Here is a 22,576-nt window from a genome sequence, read left to right on the forward strand (position 1 = left end):
TCTGTTCTACAGGATTTGAAGAATAAAGGGAAAACCAGATGGTTGGGAAGATGGGCACATTTTTTTTTAATATATAAATTTGTTGTAATTTATTAATTTTTATGTGCATAACAAGATGTTATGTGGTGAACGGTGCTGCATCCAGCTGGCAACCAGTCACCAGTGTTGTCCCTAAGGGGTCTGTGCTGGGGCCAGTCCTGTTCAATATTTTCATTGATGACATGGTTGAGGGTGTTAAGTCTTTCATTGGTAAATTTGCAGATGACACTAAGCTAGGAAAATGTGTCGATCTGTTGGAAGGGAGGAGGGCTCTGCAGAGAAACCTGAAATGGTTGGATGGATGGGCAGAGTCCAATGGGATGAAGTTTAACAAGTCCAAGTGCTGAGTCCTGCATTTTGGCCACAATAACCCCCTGTAGTGTTACAGGCTGGGTATGGTGTGGCTGGACAGTGCCCAGGCAGAAAGGGACCTGGGGGTGCTGGTCAACAGCAGGATGGACATGAGCCAGCAGTGTGCCCTGGTGGCCAAGAAGGCCAATGGCCCCTGGCCTGGATCAGGAATAGTGTGGTCAGCAGGGGCAGGGAGGTCATTCTTCCCCTGTATTCAGCACTGGTGAGGCTGCACCTTGAGTGCTGTGTCCAGTTCTGGGCCCTCAGTTTAGGAAAGACGTTGAGAAGCTTGAACTCGTCCAGAGGAGGCAACAGGGCTGGTGAGGGGCTTGGAACACAAACCCTGTGAGGAACGGCTGAGGGAACTGGGGTTGTTTAGCCTGGAGAAAAGGAGACTCAGGGGTGACCTTATCACTTTTTACAGCTCCCTGAAAGGTGTTTGTGGTCAGTTGGGGGTTGGTCTCTTTCACCAGGTAGCACTGACAGAACCAGAGTACACAGTCTCAAGCTGCACCAGGGGAGATACAGGTTGGATATTAAGGAAAAGTTTTTCATGGAAAGAGCGATAAAGTACCGGAATAGTGTGCCCAGTGAGGTAGTGGAGTCACCATCCCTGGATGTGGCACTTGGTGCCATGGTTTAGCTGAGCTGTTAGGGCGTGGGTTGGGCTTGATGATCTTGAAGGTCTCTTCCAATTCTGTGAATTCTGTGAATTTTTCTGTGCCTTTTTAATATAGGCTTTTATTTTCCTCAACCCATCATTAACAATGTTTTCTCCTTATTCTCACTTATTGGAGTCAGTTTATGGTATGCCCATAACTGTGGGTATTTATAAAACCAAAATGATGTTTCCTGTAGGTTCATGTAAGAGGGGCATAGCACTGCTTCAGGACATTCAAGATCATCCTGATTGAAAAAAGCATACATAAATGTCACCAGTAGACAGGAAACAGATGCATACATACATTATTTTTCCACTTCTCTCCATTCCCATCTTTATGTTTTAAGCACAATGTGAACATAGAAACTTTACAATACACCATATGGGTCACATAAATTGAACAGTCCCCAGAGAGCAAGGCAGTTTAAATAAGGATATATATGAAGAGTAGTTTTATGCTGTGTTTGCAGCTGAGGCTGAGCAAACAGATAGAAAATAAATTGAGATTTATAGTATCTTTGATAGTTCTGATATGATAGTTCTGGTTCTTAATTTGAAAATAAAAAGTAACCCCTTTTGTATATTTGAATAATAATACACTTTAGGAAAACTCATGCAGTATCTACAAAGTAACTGTGGAGACAATCTATCCCTATATCCATTCAAGCACAATGATTTCTATTTTTGTGTTTGTGTGATTGGTTCACATCTATCCTAAACTTTTTATTTCACTCAACTTCCTGTCTAAATCACCAAAGATTTGCATTTACTTCAGAGGAGCTGTATCAGGACCACAGTTAATTACTAATAGCACTTGAGATACTGTAATTTGACCTTAATGTGTTAATATAGATATGCAGATATACATATAAAGCTATTATTGCTAGTTCCAGTTTAAATGGGCTGTGATACCTCAGGGGCACTGTGCAAATTTGCTAAAGAATCAAGAATTATTTTATTCAGGAGCTAAATCTTGAATTAATGTTTAATGAGAAATTTAACCTTGTTCTTTCCTTTTATGGTACAGCTCTTAGGAGAACATGTAATACAGTAGGAAGCTAGGGGAAAAAAATATATTTCTTATTCTTTGAAAAGCTAAAACTCAGTTCAGTACATGGATTACAACTCTATGTCTGGTAATTGATATGTCCTCATTAAAAATAAAAACTTTAAAAAAATTCTTATACATGAAGAATGAATGAAAATTCATTTTCTTCTTAAAATGGGAAACATGGTTGGTTTTATGTGTAAAAAAAAAAACAAACCCTGCAAAACAAGCTCTGAAATTCTCTGCTACCAGAAAAAGATACATTTCTTACATACCATAGAATAGAGGAACACTGCATTTAGATGACTAAATTTAAAAACCAGTTTGACACTAACTTGAAAATTACATTTTCCCTCGCATATAAATGGTGTCCTCATAATGGTGTTGCAACGAGTTCTCTTATCTCTGCAGCTATTTGAAAGTCCTAAATATATGTACTCATTTATACTGGTCATGTGGCAACATTTCCCTTTACTCTGGAAAAGCAAATGTAGCGATGACATTTTGTTTTTATTATTAGCAAAAATTAAATTAAATATTTGTCCATTAAACATCAAAAAACTGAAGATGTTAAGAAAACATCTGCAGTCATTTAGTCTACTGAGTATATTTCTGAATTAAAATAAAATACTGCTTTAAAAATGCTGGATTCACTGTGGGCTAGTGCATTGCATGCACAACTTTCTGTCTGACACAGTGAAAGCAGAAGAGGAAATGCCAGCCTGATTAAGTTATTAAATAACAAAGAATGTGGTTGAAGAAGGTATATCTGTATGTTGTGATTCCTGATAAAGACAATCTGTACACATACTCACACTGTCTTTGCTGTTAAAGATGTAAAGGTGTGAAAGAAATGCTTTGTGTATGACTTGATTAGAATTATTTATGTAAATTGGGACTCACATCTTTGTAAGCAACCTCTATTCATTAACATTCAAATTTTAAAGCCCAAACTTTATTTTCAGGGTTTTTGGATGCTGAGGTAAAACTGATGAAGACTAATAACCTTTATTGAACAATATTCTTTCCATGCATGTCAGTAGGATAATTTAACAAAGAATGAGTAGATGAATCTAATCCTGATTAACCCCTCTGCATGAAATCCTAACTCTACTGAAGAGATGTCCTTTAATTGTGTCAGGTTTCATGCTTCACAGAGTCTCGAATTTCTGGTTATTTCTGTGACCATGAGCTGAAATTCTCCACTTCTGTTATGTTACAGATTAGGCTGGAGATGAGACATTGACCTCTGAAGTATGTATAGTTACTCATGGCAAAAGGAACTTTGGTGAGTTTAGTACAAGATATCCAATTCAAATCTAGCTCAGTGAGCTGTTTGCCATTCAGTAGAGACACAAAGTAGAAGCTGTCCTTGTACACCAGAACATCAGCGCTAATCTGTAATCTTTCTTCACCTACTAGTGTGCAACAGCCGTGTGACTCAGTGAGAAATTTTAAGAGATGTTGTTAGGATTAGTAAGGTTTTTAACTACTCTGGAAAGTTATACCAAAACATACCTGAGTTTGCCATGAAGTCAATCCACCCCAAAATAAAAATGTCTTACACACTTAGATTTATGTGACAGGTGCATGTTTTCTTCTACTTTGGAGAAAAAATGAAACAATTTTTACTCAAATATTTCAAAAGAAAATATTTTTTCACTGTTAAAAATGGTTATAAGTCCTCAACCAACCCAAAATGTGTATTTTCTTCCTCAGATACTCTGGAATGCTAGAAGTGGAGAGCAGCCTAATTCTCAGTATTTTTAGTGACATATATGAATTATTTTTTTCCTGTTTTTTTTGTAGTTCCAACCTTACCACCGAGAATTACACTCATTTTTAACTTTTACATAGGAAAAACATATTCAGTTATTTGTGTTGTGTTGAGTGCTTGCTCAAGTGACGTTTTCTTGTTTAGCAGAATCAAATCTAAATGTAATGCATTTTCTTTATAACCCCAGTAGGTTAGTAGCAGATGTTTACCTCACCTAGCAGCTGTTCCTTTACTCACGTGTCAGTGCCTCTTTTTTATAGGTTTTGCCCTGCTTTTTGTCTTCAATCCAAGACAGGATTTCTGTCCAAGTATCTCAGCATGTATTTAAATTCATAACAGTCATTGCAATGTGCTCTGTTTGCACAAGCATGTTCTGTATAATGATAACATACTTGGTGTGAATTTTACTTCAATCATAAGAACCCTGTATGTTCTGTTTGCTTGACTGGATGTTTGTTGGAGGTTTAAGCTTGAATGCATATCTAAATTTCAACTCAGTAAGTTGTCTTTGGTCAGAATGACTTCTTAAAATCTTGAAACTCAGGCTTTGCCCTAGCTTTGTGTTAATGTATTCAGAAAGACCATGAAAATGTGCAGCACTTCTGACATCTCCAAGTCCATTTTGATTCTAGAAATCAAGTAGCAAAAAAGTATTGCAGTCTTCAAGTTCCACCGCTGTATATTAATAAGTGAAATCATTCAAAAAATTCAAAGCAACTTTCCATGAAGAAAAACATTCTTAAATGAATGTTGTTACTGACTTGTCAGCTTACTTTGCTGTAGGAATCAATTTTTAGGGTGTTTCACAATGTCCCTGAGAATGGGAGAATCAGATGAGGGGTTTTTTGTTTTCACTGGTGGGTTATTCTAAATAGAGAAGGAAAATTTGTTCAGGACAGGTGAAGAGAAGCTTAACAGCTGGGCCAAGAAGACTTTAACTGTGGGCTAGGTATAGTACATAGACATTGAAAATGAGAGGCTCAGTTTCAATTTAAGAATGCATGAATCAAAGCATGTCTCATGATACAGCACAGCTGAGTAGCAGAGACTATCTGGAGCACAACTGCATAACTAAAGTGATCAATAATGGCAATTAACAACAAGTGGTTTATGACAATTTGAAATGTTGCTTCACTTTGTGGAAATGAAATGAAATTGATCTTGTTCTGCCTTTTACTTCACCTTGCCTAGTTTTAACTTTCTTGTAAATGGTTCACAGCAAGAGAGAATTGTCTCTAAGCAAACTTGTCCTCCCAATAATTGTATTGCCTTATTTGTTTTAGTGCTCCAACTACTTTCATAAACTGACTGTTATTTCTACTCTATTAGGTACCCCTTATTTATCCAGAGATTTACATAACGCTTCTTTTTGGTTCCCACATATAAGCTGATGGCTCAGTTTTTTTGTGTTCACTACGCCTGCAATTAAATGTGCCTTTCTTGTACCTTATGTCTTATTTCAAATCTCTACAAGAATTATTATGTCAGGTTTATCTACATGCTACAGAATAAAAGAAAATAAATCGGAAAAAAGATAGTGATTTAGACTAATTCATACCTCCAAGAAGAAACATTATTCTTTGCAATGAAAATGCCCTGCAATATTTCAAACTTGACACTTCAGATTATGAACTCTTTAGCTAAACTCAATGCCAAGAGCAGTTAAGGAGATAGTCTTTCAGGCAGGCATAAGAGAGGCAGGCACAAGGAGACCCAGCAGGTTTCCTTGGCTTGAAGGCAGACCAGGAAAGCAGGTTGCAGTGAAAAGAAAGAAGACTGTTTACACTCTTCATCTGTCACAGATTTTATTGTTTGCTGTGTTGTAAAATCAGGTGATTCTAGGTTTCTGCAGAAGACTCTTATAGAGTTCTTCTGGTAGTATACAGGTAAATGGAGAGGTTGGGTACAAGAGATACAACTGATTTTCAGTTCAGCTTTTAATAAATTTATCTGACACACTTGCTTTTTGGTTTTTCAAACTCAGTGAATTGGGTCTTGGCTGCATCTCTGAGATTTGTTTCATCTGATATTGTCCTAAAAGAATATCTTTTAACTGGGTATACCTGCAGTTTGTTCTCAAAATTGTTTCTCATTATCTTTGTTATGGATTTCATGACAAGTTAGCTGTAGATGATAAATCACAGATTAGAAAGATTAATTGTTGATATCCTGTGATACTGAGTTTTGTGGATGGGGAATACATTCAGATTTGGGAGCACTAGGGATCACTGTGAGATGTAGTCTCTTATTTAGAGATGTACAGTATATAATCTGTAATTGTAGGAGTACTTCTGGTTCTCTTTGCTTCTGCATATGGGAGATGTCTCATTGTGTAAGACGATCCAAAATTAGCTGGGCTCAGTGCGTGCTTTTTCTTCACAAAGAAAGGGTGATTGGGCACTGGAATGCGTTGCTCAAGGAGGTGGTAGTCACTATCCCCGGAGCTGTAAAAGAAAAGACTGGATGTAGCCAGTGCCATGGTGTGTCTGAGAAGATGGTGTTAGCTCATGGGTTGAATTCTACTATCTCAAAGGTCTTTTCCAGCCTAGTCAGTTCTGTGATGGTCTGAAAGAATAAGCTCTGCATTTTGTCTGATGTAACTAGAATCAGTCTTCTTAAGTATCAAGTTTAGTAGGTTTATTTGGTTAGACAAGTTGTGCTATGTTCTTTCCTGACATTTATGTGTTGCTTTTGTGTAGGTTTTTAGGTTTGGGTTAGGTTTTTTGTTAGGTTTAGTTTGTTTGTTTAGTAACAACTCATCAACAGTCTCTCAGGTCAGAGATTGCACAGATTTATTATGCTGGCAAAACTGGAAAGGTTTCCAGTAAGTGCTTGAAATGTTTTACTTCATGCTGTTGGCTGATGCTGCTCAGACTCAGTGGCTCTTAGTATAGTATCAATCTTCAGTGTCATGCAAGAAGATTTTAGCATTAGTTAAGACTCCAGTACTCAAGTTTCAAATTTTTTTTAAAAAAATTGTGATTATTTAATTTCAATATAGTTCATTCTTTGTTGTGCTTAACTTCAAATTATGCTATCAAAGGACAGCTCGCAGTTATTTTTACACTAGGTGTATGATTTTATTTCATGAACTAAATCCAGTCTTCCTCATGTTTTCTTTTATACATGTTCAACTTAAAATTAGTTTTTATAATCACATATTGTCTCTTTTAATCTGTACCAGGGCACAGTATTCTCCTTTCTGTACTCATATTTTACCCAAACATGTAAAGTTTCAAAGGCGTTTATATTTTTCTATTTTCTAAGTTGTCAGGTTTTATGGTATTAAATCAGGAAATTGACATAGCAATTCCACTCATTCTGAATTTTTGAAATTTTGCATTATATATTCAAGTCTAAACTGTTGTTGTAATGCCATTATTCCAGTCTGTATTTAAACTAGTGATGATACCATGAGACATTCCTATTCTTTAATCTCTTCTGATGGTTTCTTCTTTTCCTCTTTGTTTTGTAAGCCAATATACTCATTCACATTACTGCTCAGTGAAGTAAATTGGAATTAACTGGTGGCAGTTAAGATAAACTGTTTTTTTTCCCTTCACTTAATAGGGAGATTAGAGAAGACATTGTCATAACAATTTTAGAACAAATTTTGTTTAAAATCTGCCCAATCTGATTTATCATGTGTATCACACATGCTTCCATTACTTCAGCATAAATGATAAAGCACCATAGGCAGCACTCTAAAATCCAGATTGAGCTAGGAAAAAGAAAGGCAGTCACACTGGTTACCATCAGTTTCAACTAATCAAATACTTGTGAAAAATACATTGCAATAAAGTATTTTCTTGATACTGCAGATGAATAGGTAGTACCTTTCATAACAATGGATCCCAAAACTGTCACATAAAGGTGTTACTTTATGTGCTTCCTGTAATAAAATGCAGAAAAGTAGAGGGAAAACATAATGACGTAGTTTGTTAAACCACTAAGTAATGCATAATAATAATAATTCAGGAGATTATTATGATTTTCATGTCTAATTAAAAGTTTAATAATTTTATTTAATAAAGTTTAATATTTTTAAGAAGTTTAATAATTTTATTTTAATTTCCAGAGATATTTTTAATACAAATAATAGTATTGGTGTGGAGTATCTCACTGTAAGGTGACATGATGGTTACTTGAGGGAGAAGTGAACAGGCAATGACTTCACAGCCCATTACATAATAAGAAATTGCAGAGTTTGGACATAGACCTTTTATTATCCAGTTTAGAAACAGGCACTTCATCTAAACTTAGACTTTGCTGTCACATTGGTGTGACACTTATAGAGACCACAGATGGTGAATACATAGATTCTTCTCAGCAGAGTTTTATAGAACTACAGTATGGATTTTCAGCTGAGCTCTATGAACAATCCCAGGGAAGAATGACAAAGGTGGTTTTAAGGAAGAAGAGAAGTCTAAAGGGTGCTGAATAGTGGATGAGAGTATCACATATTGGAAAGAAATCAGTCATTATAAAGATTTCACCTGCTGCAGTATTTCCTTTGTAAAGAATTATAATTATTTTGTAAATGTCTTATTTATATTTATTCACAGAAAAAAAATATTAATGTAATATATATGCATCCACTTTCTTTGTTTAACTGAATGAAAATGAAATGGTTAACACTGGGAAATATTGGCTTACATGTGAGCATCCTGGCATTTGGGAAGGTTTCCAGTGCAACTTAATTCCCTTGACTTCCTGTCCCAGACCTGAACCTCCCATTAACAGTGTTTATTGGGAGTACTATATATAAAAGATGGTCTCCTTGGGCATATAAGAGCCATGTAGTGAATAAACTGAAGACGAAGATATATTACCTGGTGTAATATAATATGTAGGAAACGCAACCAGCACGTACATTAAAACCTATCCCCTATATCTACGTATGTCAAGAAATTATTTCTGCTTTCTTTTTTGCTTTGGAACTAGGAACACATGCAATTCATTTGATAGACTTGTCATTAGGCATAGGCTCTCAAGATACCCCCTATTTTAAAGTTCATGTTGATGCAGGGAGGAGGATATAAACAGTGCAATTTCAGGAGGATTGCTAGCAGGTTGCAAGCCTTGTTATCAGCAACTTATGGGACCAGCACTCAAAAGGCTTCTTTACAGCTTTGTAGCAGAAAGGCTCAGGAGGTTTCCCATTCTGATCACTGTAATGGAAAATGGAAGCCAAGACAGTCTGAAAGCGCTGTGTGGGTGACATAGAGTTTGGTGCCAACAGCATTCTTCCTAGGCTTTAAAATAAAACATGCCACACAGACTAGACCAGGTGAAGACCTCTGGGGACCTTGTGTGTGCTGATGAAGTTGCTTCCTCAGCAGCTGTGAAGCAGCTGCAGCTCTATATAAGGAAAGATTAGACAGTGGAAGTGCAGTAGTTGTGCATGCCTACAGCACAAACAGGATCATCCAGATGGCTCTGCAGTTGTTCCAGAGATGTGTTAGCATTTTTGTCTCTGAAAGTGCAGCACATGTTTTCGGAGGTATTTTAAAATAAATAATATTAAAATTGATACCGCATTTAAAATTAATTTGTCTAATTGTACATGGAACTCAATGATTGTAGTTCCCACTGAAGTCAGCTTAAGTTTCTAACATGAGGATAGTATCAGAGTACTGTAGGACAATCTTCCAAATCTAATTTTCTAATAATTTTCATAGTTACAACTTAGTGTTTTAACTATTTTGCTTGTAATACTTCATGCTGATAGATTTGACTGCTTGCTACAAATAGAGACTGTTTTCTGACTATGTAGAAGTGAATTGACCATTTGCAAAGATAAAAAGTAGTCATAGAAACCTTATCAGTTAGAGAAAGAGATATATAAATTACAAAGGAAGTTGCAAGTTAACATGAAATTTTAAAAGATCCAGTTAGAAACACAACTTGAAACTCTTTAAAGTCATTGTCATAGTCAGCATTGTAACAAATAAGGAAAAACAAGATCTCACATTACTCTCTGTGCAGTTTAAATGAAAGCTTATGTCATTAAGTGATAATTTGTAAAAATCTAGTTAACTATACAGTTTTGATTTTTATATAAAGTGTTTCTAATTTTAAAAAAGTGTGCTGTTTTATTATATATTCTTATAAAGATAGCACAAACTAACAAAAAAAAGTAATTGCTATTTTTTCCTTCTCATCCTGAGCCTTCAAAAGCAGAGAAGGGAGTCTGGGTATGACCTGATTTCCTTTCTCCTTATCAGCACCTTTGTTTTGTGAAAAAATAAAAAAATAATAATAAAAAAAAGATAAAAAAGATAACCAGACCCTTCTCCAGGATCCAAGGGAGGAGAGAAATAATAGAGAGGTTTCTTCTCTTTGTATTTTATCTAACTTCAGTGTAGAAGTACTCAGGTTGCTTTTTGCTCTGTGAGTTGTTAAACAGTAATATTTAATGTCATTTTAATTTACTGAGTCTTTAGATCTAATTACAGTAAATTCACGAATACAAGCCGCACTGAGTATAAGCCGCATCTCTGGGTGTTGGCAAATATGTTGGTTTTTGTCCATAAATAAGCCGCACCCGAATATAAGCCGCTCTGTCGTTCGCAGCGAGGACACGCGTGCAATTAGTAACAGAACCACGGGAGGGCGGGGTTTACTGGCTGAGCTAAGGCTGTGCAGGCTTGGCCCGCTAGGGGCTGCTGACGGGGCCAGGTGGCCCAGCTCGGTGGTGCCACTTGGGGCTGGCCGCCGCTGCCACTGGGCTCGGTCACCCCGGGTCGGCGCTGCCCCGCGGTGGCAGGCAGGGACGGAGCTTCCCCCGCTCCTAGGGCAGCGGCGGCGGGCGGGGACGGAGCTTTCCTGCGCCCATGGCGCCAGCGGTGGGCACGGACAAAGCACCCCGCCTCCTCCCCGAGCCACGGCAATGGCTGCACAGGGCTCCCGTGCGCTCCCCGAGCCGTGGCAATGTCGACGTGCACTTCCCCCCCCTCCCCGGACCACGGCAATGGCTGTGCGGGGCTCCTGTCGGCTCCCGGAGCCGCGGCAATGGCGGCCCCCACCCCTCCATCCTCCCCGGGCCGCGGCAATGGTGGCGTAGGGCCCCCGTCGGCTCCCCGAGCCGCGGCAATGGCGGCGCAGGGCCCCCGTCGGCTCCCCGAGCCACGGCAATGACGGCGTGCGCCCTCCCCCCTCCTCCCCTGGGCTGCGGCAGAGGAGGGAAGAGAGCTCTCCCGCCTCTCTCCCCGCCCCCCCGTGCTGCCTACAGGGAGCCAGGGCAACACAGTAACACTGTAACAATCGCGAAATGCCGGCTTTTACTGGCAGGTGCTTGGCTCGGCGCCCTGGCTGGCACGTCTGGGGTTGTAAATGCCAGAAAATTATTCACATATTAGCCGCCCCAGAGTATTAGCCACACTTGCGGGTTTCCACCAAAATTTTTGTCAAATTGGAGCGGCTTGTATTCGTGAAATTACTGTAGTTTTGATTTACCTAATAAGGTTTGTGTCCTGTGACATGAACAATATATGCATTCCCATTTAAGAAGCGAACCCTTCTCCATCCTTCTCTATCTTCTTCTTTCTGGATAATACATGTGTTTGTATGGTTCACACAATAAAACTGTAATCTTTCAGCTGCACTTACTATTCAGTGTAATATAATAATACTAAAGGATTATTGAAAATAATCTTTTGTCTGACAAATGTTAGCTCAACAAAGGTTACAGGACTTTTTCCAGTTAATAACATTTGATGAAAGCTTAATAATTATCAATAAATTTTCTAATTGAAAGTATTTGATAGTGCAATAACAGTAATGTGGAATAATATTGTTTTGATTTTTTTTTTACCATTGTGATATAGAAAAGCACATTTCATATGAAACAATATGATCCCTGAATGTACAATATTCTATTTTGGCATGATTGTAGCACTGAAATCAGTGTTAAGAGTTTTATTAAACAGAAAGAAAGGAGACCTTAGTGAAGAACTCGGTCTTCAACCAATATGGCCAAAGTGAAGCATTTTCCTTCCTTTATTTAAGCCATTACACTGTATTAATGTGTATCATTCACGCTGTAGTTTCGTTGTTGTTTTATTTTTCTGTATACCATTCTAATGAGTTGTTCTATCTACTGTTCTAGTGAATTAATGGAAATTATTCTTGGTGCTACAAAGAACTTGCAAGATCTATAACGTAAATGTTTTATATGTTAAAACATTCAGGACAGCCAGTTTCTGGTTTTCAATTCACAGGCACAAAACTGTTTTCCCTGCATGATAAGTCAAAGGAAAGATCATACTCTTTCCAGTAGAAAGAACTCTGTAATCTCCCACAGTCTTCAGCAGTTTTGGTGACTTCAGTTTCACTACATGGATGACTTATACGCATACAGTAATTTCACGACTATAAGGCGCACCCTTTTGACTAAAATTTTGGTCTGAACCCGGAAGTGAGCCTTATAGTCCGGTGCGCCTTATATATGGACAAAGTTCAGAAACTTACAAATCCAGAAGTGCAAGCTGTAAACCACTACAAAGAAACAAACCCCAAACACTGACAAAGTGTCTTGGGTTACAATACAGGATGTGATCAAAGGATCTTTTCTATCACTATTGGTTGTGACCAGGTGGGGCAGTGATCCTTATCTCTGTGGGAGATACTCTGCTAATGGGCCATCCATTGAAACCAGGCAGGCTTTATCTTTGCACCCCCCATTCTTTCTCAGGGGAGTTATCTTCTGCTAATGGCCCATTGAGTCCCACTGTGTGACTGATAAAATTACTTTATCCCATTGAGAGTTGCTCCAGCCAGGGGGGAGAGCCAAGCCTTTCTTGCCTAGATAAAAACTGAAATTCTAGGACACCGAGTAACCCTTTCTCTACTGGACTCTAGAAAAAAAAGAGATTTCTCCACATCACTACTAGACCTCTGGAAGGAAACTGCACCTTTTACAGGACCACTGCTTCAACTAAACCACAACTGTCACTGCAAGAAGACTGCAGGCACTATTTAATCAAACTGCTTCCAACACCCTGCCTGATGGGGTGCCAGGTTGTACTCTGACTTTGTCAGGGTTTGGAGTTTGTTTCTTTGTAGTACTGTATTTCTATTTTAATTTTCCTAGTAAAGAACTGTCATTCCTAATTCCCATATCTTTCCTGAAAGCCCCTTGATTTCAAAATTATAATAATTTGGAGGGAGGGGGTTTACATTCTCCATTTCAAAGAGAGGCTCCTGCCTTTCTCAGCAGCCACCTGTCCTCCAAACTAAGACACAGAGTACAGCCTGACACCCGGTCGGAGTGACACCCCGTCAGACATGGTGTTGGTAGCAGTCCCGTTCAATGGTGGCTACAGTCCTCCTGCAGTGACAGATGTGGTTCAGTTGAAGTAGTGGTCTTCTAGGAGGGTGCAGCCTCCCTTCGAAGGTCCAGCAATGATATGGAAAAAAAGTCCAGATTTCCTCTGGAGTCCAGGGAAAAGAAGGCAACTTGGTGTCCTAGAATTTCAGTTTTTATCTAGGTAGGAAAGGCTGGGCTCTTCCCCCTGTCTGGAACAACTTTCAATGGGATAAAGTACAGTAATTTCACGACTATAAGGTGCCCCGGATTATAAGGCGCAGTCCTGGGTGTTGGAAAATTTGTGAACTTTTGCCAATATATAAGGCACACCAGAATATAAGCTGCACTTTTTTTTGCAATGAGGATCCGCCACCGGTTTCCCCCGCGTGGTTGCTGGCTGAAGCCCCGCCTCCACCCGGCAGCCGTGGCACCGTAGGCCCCTGGGTCCCCCTGCACCCAACAGCCACGAGCCCCCAGGCTCGCCTTTCCCAGGCAGCCACAGAGCTGCAGGCCCCTGGGCCCGCCTGTACCTGGCAGCCACAGGCCCCTGGGCTCTCCTGCACCCAGCAACCGCGGCCCTGTGAGTCCCCGACCCTGCCTCCACCTGGCAGCCGCGGCCCTGCCAGCTCCCCCTGCAGCTTGTGGCTCACACTTCCGGGTTCGCAAATTTCCGAATTTTGTCCATATATAAGGCACACCGAACTATAAGGCGCACTTCCGGGTTTGGGCCAAAATTTTAGTCACAAGAGTGCGCCTTATAGTTGTGAAATTACTGTAATTTTATCAGTCTCACAGTGGGATTCAGTGGGCCATTAGCAGAAGGTAACTCCCTGGAGGAAGGATGGGGGTGCAAAGATAATGAACAATGTCCTACTGGTTTCAATGGATGACCCATTAGCAGAATATCTCCCACAGAGATAAAGGATCACTGTCCCACCTGGTCACAACAGATGGTGATAGAATAGATACTTTGATCACATCCTGTATTGTAACACAAGACAGCACGGCTGGCGGGATTGTTATTAATTCATTACTTTGTTGCGCGCAGATCCTTGCTGCAAAAAACAAAAAGTGTGCCTTATATTCCAGTGCACCTTATATATGGACAAAGTTTGGAAATTTGTCGACTCCTGGAGGTGCGCCTTATAATCCAGTGCGTCGTGGAATTACTGTAATTTATTCACAAGTGACTCAAGCCTACTCATATAATTCACCTAATTTCTTATAAGGACTGTTGTCATTACCATTAAAATGAGCATTGTCTGAACAAGCAGTGTTCACTCAGACTCTCATTATTACACTCCTGGCAAAAATAGGATCGTAGTTTATCCACCTGCCTAATGGAAGTAGCTGCTGCTCCTGAGCATTTGTACAAAGCAGAATTTTCTGGTAACTATATCAATTGAATTTCCCTTCTTTTGTTTGTGTAGCAATACACAGTGATCATAACACCAAGAAAGAAGGAGAAACTGAGATAGGGAGAAAGAGAAAACCAATCTCTTGTCTCTCTTCTGTAAATAAGCTGGTGTCACATATAGGAATCAATATGAAAGATCTGTTTCTATAAACTAACAGCTTGAAAAGCACTTACTCTGTCATATGTGACGATTTAGTCAGTCTACCAAACAATGATTTAGTTATACAATGAAAAATGTTCTTGGAGAACAGGGCTTTTGTTTTTGAATAACACTATGCCTCATCACATTTTTATCTTCCCCTTCCCTTCTCTATGTAGTCCAATTCATTAGATTCCTTTCTTTTTTTTTTTCTTTTTGCTCTTAAGAGTTTTTTTATGGGGGAAATTCTTACTAGCTTTTCTATTAAATGACAAAATAAATAAAATTACTGTGTTGTTTAGGTACTGTGAGGGGGGTGCTTAGTTTTGTTTTGGTTTTTTTGTTTGTTGTTTGGCTAATAAACAGGTTAAATCTATGGTCTTTCAGGACACAATTCTTCTTGGTATTTTCTTAAGCCTGAATATTTCCATGTACATGGAAATACATAGATTCATGTGATGTAGACATACATAAATATATGTTTTAAATTAAATCATAAGCATTTTTTGGCTACTGAAAGTCTTTCTATAACAGTGTGAGAGATTAGAACCAAAAACTGTAAAATCTCCAAATTGTCCCAGATTTTCAGGAAGGTTCTGTTGTACTTGTTCAGAGAATGTGTTTGCTAGCCAGATAGATTGATGCTGCTTTCTGATACAAATTTGAGTCTGAAACATTTTAAAAGAAATAAGTTTGATTTGCCTCATTTGTCCTTGAGCAAGTGCTGCAGGTGTTTGTTGCTGTTCCTTTCTATTTGAGATGAATATTGATTTTAGATACAAAAGTAGGTACAATTTTTTATAGCATACAGCTAAATATGGTAATGAAAATTTATCAAGAGCCATCTTTGCCATTACTCATAACTAATAATTTTAGCAGGAACATTTCATTGCCATATTAAAATAAAAGCATCACGATTGACCAAGTGTTGTTTTACCCAAGTAATTTAATCCAGCAATGGATGCCGTTTGAGTTTTGCCTTTTTTTCCTTTAATATGTATTCTGTATTCTTCACACATATAGTTGTAGCTCTGTAGCCTGTTTTATTAGTAGCTAGTTTTCCCAATGATTTTCCATGACCTTTTCCTAGGCAGAAAGAGAAAACAAATTCCAGAGCACCAAGTCCCGGGGGGTACAAGGCCCCAGTGCCCTCTTGGTTCTTTCTGGGAACCAAGGCCCAGAACAACTCTTGGAGGTCCGTTCTCCTAGACAAAGTGCAACTAGTGCTGAGGGGGGCTCCAGAGAAAGGGTTTGATTGAGCAGGAGTCCTGACATCACTTTTCTTCCTAAACTGGTGCCTTTTATCAATTATACTGATTTTCTAAAACATATAAAAATGTACTCACCCCTGGGAGTGAGCTTTTGTGGACGTCTTTCCATGACTGCCCCTGAAGACCTTCAAATAAAGATCCACTCTTGTATTACCTCTTCACTAAAATTATGTTGTGTTTCATCTGCAGCTTGGGAAAAAGGCAACACAATGGCAGAAGATTTTGAATAGAACAGTGATGTCATGTTTGTATGCTATCCCTTTTGAAGGATTTTTCTTTTTTTTAAAGTTTGTTTAGTGTTGCAAGGGCACATGAAATGAAGTGAAAAATGCTGTTGACAGGTCTCTCCAAGAAAACATATCTGTCATGTCACCTATCTAGGTACCTCTGTAGTCTGTGTAGTTTTGTGGATAAAGTGTCATAATTCTCAAGTCATTTCATTGCTGGACAAAACCCAGCATGGTTCTGGCATATAGATAGTACAAAATGCAAATAACCTCTTGGGGATATATGCCAAAAATGGAGATAGGATTTGTACCTGTACAGGAACATATCCTGGTGGATTTGAAATATCTCAGAAGGGGGAGAATCCACAGCCTCTCTGGACAACCTGGTTGTACTTTGCCACTCTTTAATATAAAGTTCTTCTTCATGTTTTGAGGGAACTTTTTGTATTTCAGTTTATGGTCATTATTCCTTGTCTGGTAACTGTGCACCACTGGAAAAGTCTGGAACCATCCTCTTGACTCACATATTTGATGTATTCTTTATGTGTTGATGACATATAAGGATGTTTGACTTAGGCATTGAGACTGTGTCCTTCACAATGTCCCTCACAGTGTTAGTCCCTTCCAACTTTCAAGGTAGTTGTGGAATTATTTTCTATGTTCAAGTCTTCCTTAGTGTCCTCTTCAAAACCACTTATGAAAATATTCCCTACTGATCTGGTGACTTACAGGTAAATAAAATGTTAACTGTTTTCAGAGATGAAGCAACTTTGTGATGTATTTCAAGAAATTCCATTTCCTGGGAAAGGTTAGTGCTAACTCACTGTAAAAATTGCAGGTAACTGTGCTGATTTTCAGTGCAACCATTAAAGCTGCAATCAAGTCTAAAGCTGTCCTAGTGAGCTAATGAGCCCAATGCTCGGGCTCTGCTTGCTTTGGCAAGATGACTGTGCAGTTGGCTCAGCCTCCAGAGTGCATGGCTACATCTGTATGGGGCTGCACTGCCTCCTACACAATGAAGAATGAAGGAGTGGGGAGAACATTCAGTCATCCAAAGCAAAAATTTGACAGGGAGGGTTTCAACAATTCAACTGCCAGTAAAACCCCTTACTTTTCCTTCTGAAATTACTTTGATTCTCTTGATTCTTCTGTCCATATGAACTGTTCTGAATTTCATAATCAATATTTCCACACAATCCCTTCTTATTTATAGTTATTATTTATTTTTGTTTTTCATTTTCTTAAGGTATTTATTATTCAATAAATGCTGTATTAACATTACCATTTCACCATGTTTTTTAATTGATATTCTTGCTTTTTTTTCTTCTTTCTTCTTTTTCTGCCTTTATGTATATTTGTCTTGCACTAATATTTAAAGTATTTAAAGTTGCTGGTATAAACAATTACTGAAATGGTGTATTATTTTTCTTGACAATATCTTGTTTCTTAGAGAGATTCACTTTGATACTTTCCCTAAATTTACTAGCAGCCTAAATCCCTCTTTCTGTACTAGTAATTTTCTCTTAACTGCTGGCAGTTAATCCAGTTCTAGATCTACTTATTTTCCCATTAAGATTTTAAACTCCCTTTCTTCTTCTAGTGATTAAATTTGAATATTCATATCATTTCAGATTCCAGCAAAATATGAATCTGTATTTGTTGATTTAATGGTCTTATTACTCATACCTGTTTCAGTCTTTGATAGAATCTGTGTCTGGAAAAGTCCCCTTTTTGTGATTGCTTTCTGATTTTTTTATGAATTTTAGATATTCTCATATAGATTATATTTTACTTCTTTATTATATAGTGTGCTTCATGTTTTTAGAAATTACTAGAATGCCATCGAAGTTCACTTTTATTTCTTTAGGTCCTTCTTTAAGTAAACGTATTGTTTTTTGATTTCAGTGTTGTACAGAATCACAGAATCATTATGGTTGAAAAAGACTGCCAAGATCATCAGTTTCAACTCTTTGACTGATCAGCACCTTGTCAACAAAACCAAAGCACTACACTGCCGTGTCCAATCATTTCTTTAACACTCCCAGGGTGGTGACTCCACCACCTCCCCGAGCAGTCCATTCCAGTGTTTAACAACCCTCTCCATGAAGAAATTCCTTCTGATTTCTAAGCTCTCCTGGAGGGGAGTCTATGCCCTTTCATCCTGTCACTAGTTTTGTGGCAGAAGAGGCCAACCCCCACCTTTCCAGACTAAATAAAGTCTCCCCTGAGCCTGGTTTATTCCAGGCTAAACAACCCCAACTCCCTCAGCCACTCCTCATATGGTTTACTCACTAGAAACATTAGTTGCTTAGGCAGAATACTTGCCTATTTTGTGGTTATGCTATCACACCGTTGCAAAATACAAATGCACTGTTGTTGTTTGTACTATTCAACTATGTTTATATTCCAGTATACAGCATCTTTTTTGCTTGCTTAATACACTCACAATTTAAAGCTGCTGGATTTTTTTCTTTTTTTTTTTTTTTGTTAATCTTTGGACATTCCTAGTAGATGAGGTGCCTTCTGGTCTCTGGATTCACTCTGCAGATTGTCCAATTGCTACCTGTTAAAGAGGACTTACATTTTTGGGAACTGCTGTGAATCTGTCAACATCTCCTTTCTGAGTCTGTCAGACAGATGATTTTAAGGGATCTTCTTTTATACTATTATTGTTCTGTGTTGGAGCCATTTTTTCCCCAACCTTTTTGGATAATTTCTCCCTTTCTTAGTCTCAGTTCTCAGACCCCTAACTGAAATAATGCTATGATAAAACTGTTTTGATTGTGTCTGGTATACAAGCTCAAGTTTAATTTCATTCCTATGTAATATTCATCAGGTTTCCACTGAAGGAGAATGCATGTATTGTAGACATATAAAAAGCCTGTTCTAACTTTTGCGATTTCCTCCATTTTTAGGACCGTTTTTTTTTGTCAGTCTTCTCTCTGTTCTGGTAAGGCTTCTAAATCAACAATGAAAACAAACAAAATAACAACAACACCATGCAGACATTTCAGCAAGCTTTCTGAGCACTACTGTTTTTACCTATTCTGATTGTTGAGTTGTCAAATGCTCTCCACTGCACCTTTTCTTCAATATTTAAGATGTCAAGCAGACAGTATTGCCCATATAATAGAATTATCTTGAAAAAGAGTTAAAAGGTAATGCATGTAGAAATCCATTAGAGTTTTTGTTTTAGTAAACATTTAGCACTGAAGATTTGTAAAATGTCAGTAGTTGCTTTGTAAGAAATGTTAATGCTAGAGATGTACTGAGAATTCCTTCTTATATCCTTCAGATAGAGCAGCTTATACTGGCCTGTTCAGATTTCAAGTCTTAAAGAAAGACATATACAAATGAGATCTGAGTTCTAATGTTGACTTAATAGATGATTCACTTTTGAGACAGTAGAAACAAAAGTCTTAGCAGAGAATTAGAAGGTATAGCTGTCAATAACTTCTCTTTTTTTTTGTCTGTACCAACTTTTTCATAGTTCCACAATACAGAATTGAAACCAGAAGCACTTGAAATGTTTTGTGATATTAGTCAGAAGGTAGCACCTCTGATTTCTATCAAATCTCCTAATATGAACTTTATTTAAAAATAAAACTTCTGAATCATCTGCTGTTACATCCAAGTTCATCCCAAAGCTAATGCTGAGCATGTTAACATCCTCTCTTATGTTAGGCATCCACACAGAATGGTAGAGTTATTAGGGCTGGAAAAGACCCCTAAGATCTGGCACTACTTTGTTCACCATTAAGCCATCTCCTCAGATGCCACATCCACACATCTTTTAAACACTTCTGAGATGGTGATTCCACCTTCCTGGGCAGCCTATTCCTGCCCGGGTTTGTCCTGACCAATCTTTCAGTGAATATTTTTTTCCCAATATCTAATCAAACCTCCCCTGATGCAACTTGATGCAACTTGAGGTCATTTTCTCCAGATCCATCTACAAAGCCTTCCTACCCTCATGCAGATCAACACTCCTGCCCAAATTGGTGTCATCTGCAAACTGAGGATGCACTCATTCTCCTCATAACAGAGATGTTCCTGTCTCTTACTCATCTTCATAGTCCTCTGTTGGACCTGCTCGAGGAGGCCCATGTCTCACTGATATTCAGAAGCCCAGAACAGGGCACAACACTCCAGAAGTGGCTTCACCAGGGTTGAGTAGAAAGACAGATCAACTTCCTTGATCTGCAATGCTATTCCTAATCCAGGATACCATTGGCCTTCTCGGCCAATGGTTTGTTGTCCATCCAGATTCTCAGGTCCTTCTCCACAGAGCTGCTTCCCAGAAGGTCAGGCCCCAGCCTGTCCTGGTCCATGGCATTATTCTCCCCTCTAGGTGCAGGACCCTGCAATTTCTTTTGTTGAACTTCAGGTAGTTCTTCCCTGCCTATCTCCAACTTGTCAAGGTCCTTCCGGAAGGTTCCACAGGACTCTAGACTATTGACCATTCCTCCCAGATTTGTTTTGAAGAAGAATGCTGTGGGAGATAATTTCAAAGGCTTTACTAAAGTTCAGGTACACAACATGCATCAGTTTAGGCATGCCTGTACATACTTTAGTGCATGTGGAAACATTTTCTTAAAATCACAGTGGCAATCATATGAATTTATGTGATAAAAATCTAAGAATCTTGATTTCCACTTGTGTTTTGTCTAATGCAAACAGGATTAAAATTCTTCACAAGAAATTCACTGGGAATTTACCCATACAGTTTCATGGAATTCAGAATTCAACCATAAAATTTCATAAAACAAGGAAAAGGAATATATTTATAGCATCCCTAATAAGAGAATACAAAGAAACAATATGTGGCCTGGTATATGTGTGCATTTTATTTGTATTAATATCAATGAAATTTGCAGATCATGTAGGCGAACAGGTTTCTCAAATCACTTGGATGACAGCAGATGGCTGAGCCCGTGAAAAAAATGAGATCTTAAAAATGTTGGGGATGCAGACTGCACAGGCTGGAGACGTAATAGCTTGTTATTTGCCTAATGGCAATGTCAGCACTGCATTACAGGGCCGTGTAGTTAGAGACGAAACTCACTAAGGGTAAATAAACTTTACAGACTGAAGGGTGCAACTAGGAATTTGCTACATAACTTTTTATGACCTTGGTTTATTAGCAATTTTTGAACGTATATATGGTGTTACTTGAAGAGGAATTTTACAAAACAATGAGAACTGCTTTGCTTGTGAGAGGTAAGGGTTGAGGCAATTTTTCTTTGAAAGTCTGGTAGGTGTTTTGCATAACTAAAAAAAAAAAAATATCTATTGTGCATTCTTTAGTATTAATCTCACTTACTTTTAGAATAATGTTAAATAATCCTGGAATATGAGTTCTCTGCAATTAAGCTGTCTTCTCTAGATAAGTACCACCTTTAATATTAAGAACTCTAGAAGACAAAATATCTTCAAATATATAACACTTTAAAGAGAATGAGAAGGGAGGAGTTACAAAGTCTGTGGTTGTATACCTCCTCTCAGGTCACCAGTTGTTTTGTGTATGCTACTGAACTATGACATATCTAAGATACTCTTTTTGTATCCCATACTCTAAAGGGCAAGCACAGCTCACTCTAAAGCTGGAGATTTGCATTCTTCACTGGGTTTGGGCAGGCAGAGTGCAGAGCTAGCAGTAGGGTTCAGCATATTACTCAGTTGAGTAATCAAGGGGAAATTATTCTGGGAAAGCATGCTTGCTGTGTTAATAATGTTCCTTGGTTGATTTTTTTTTGGTGGTGGTGGTTTTGGTTTTGTTTGTTTTTTTTTTTTTTTTAATTTATTTTTTCCTGTTGTCTCAGAATGTTTTTCTATTCGAGCATTTCACTGTAATTTTTTAATCTCCTCTGGAGAGTCTGTGACACTCCACCTCCTGGAGTCACCCTCTAAAAGGGACAGATATTTCTCTAGTGATTTCATTTCACTGCTCTTGGCATACTCAGGACTCATCTCAAATCTGGTTTGAAAACATCACCACATAGTTGAGTGGGATATAGCTGTCTTAATGTCATGTTAGATGTCTTGTGATATTTACTCATGACCAGAAGACCATTTCAAAAGGTCAACTGTAGAAACCAGTTTTATATCTGACTGTCCCATTTAGATGTCACTAAACATCTATATTTAGCCAGTCTCACCTACAATGTGTTCTCACTTTGAATGTCTGTCCAAAAGATGATGGTGGCTGACCACTAATGTCGATTTTCCCTTTGAACCAAAATTTTGTAATTTTCAGTATACCAAGAGATTTTTTTCTTATTATTATGATACTTTTCAGTATTTATAGTGCATATTAAGCTTATTTATTATGCCATT

General features: G+C 38.4%; 1 protein-coding gene across 6 annotated transcripts in view; it reads left to right on the plus strand.

The window, feature by feature from the left end:
- CDH18 (cadherin 18) overlaps window positions 1-22,576 on the plus strand; it is a 523,214-nt gene that overhangs the window by 84,749 nt on the left and 415,889 nt on the right. The window contains exon 1 of one of the 6 annotated variants that reach the window (XM_033079707.1): window positions 3,322-3,387. The exons of the other annotated variants lie outside the window; for them this stretch is intronic. The gene's annotated coding sequence lies outside the window, so the exon portion shown is untranslated. Of the gene's footprint in view, window positions 1-3,321; window positions 3,388-22,576 lie in introns of those variants that run through there. 6 annotated transcript variants of the gene reach the window in all.

This window comes from Catharus ustulatus, chromosome 1 (assembly GCF_009819885.2).
Source record: "Catharus ustulatus isolate bCatUst1 chromosome 1, bCatUst1.pri.v2, whole genome shotgun sequence".
NCBI lineage: Eukaryota > Metazoa > Chordata > Aves > Passeriformes > Turdidae > Catharus > Catharus ustulatus.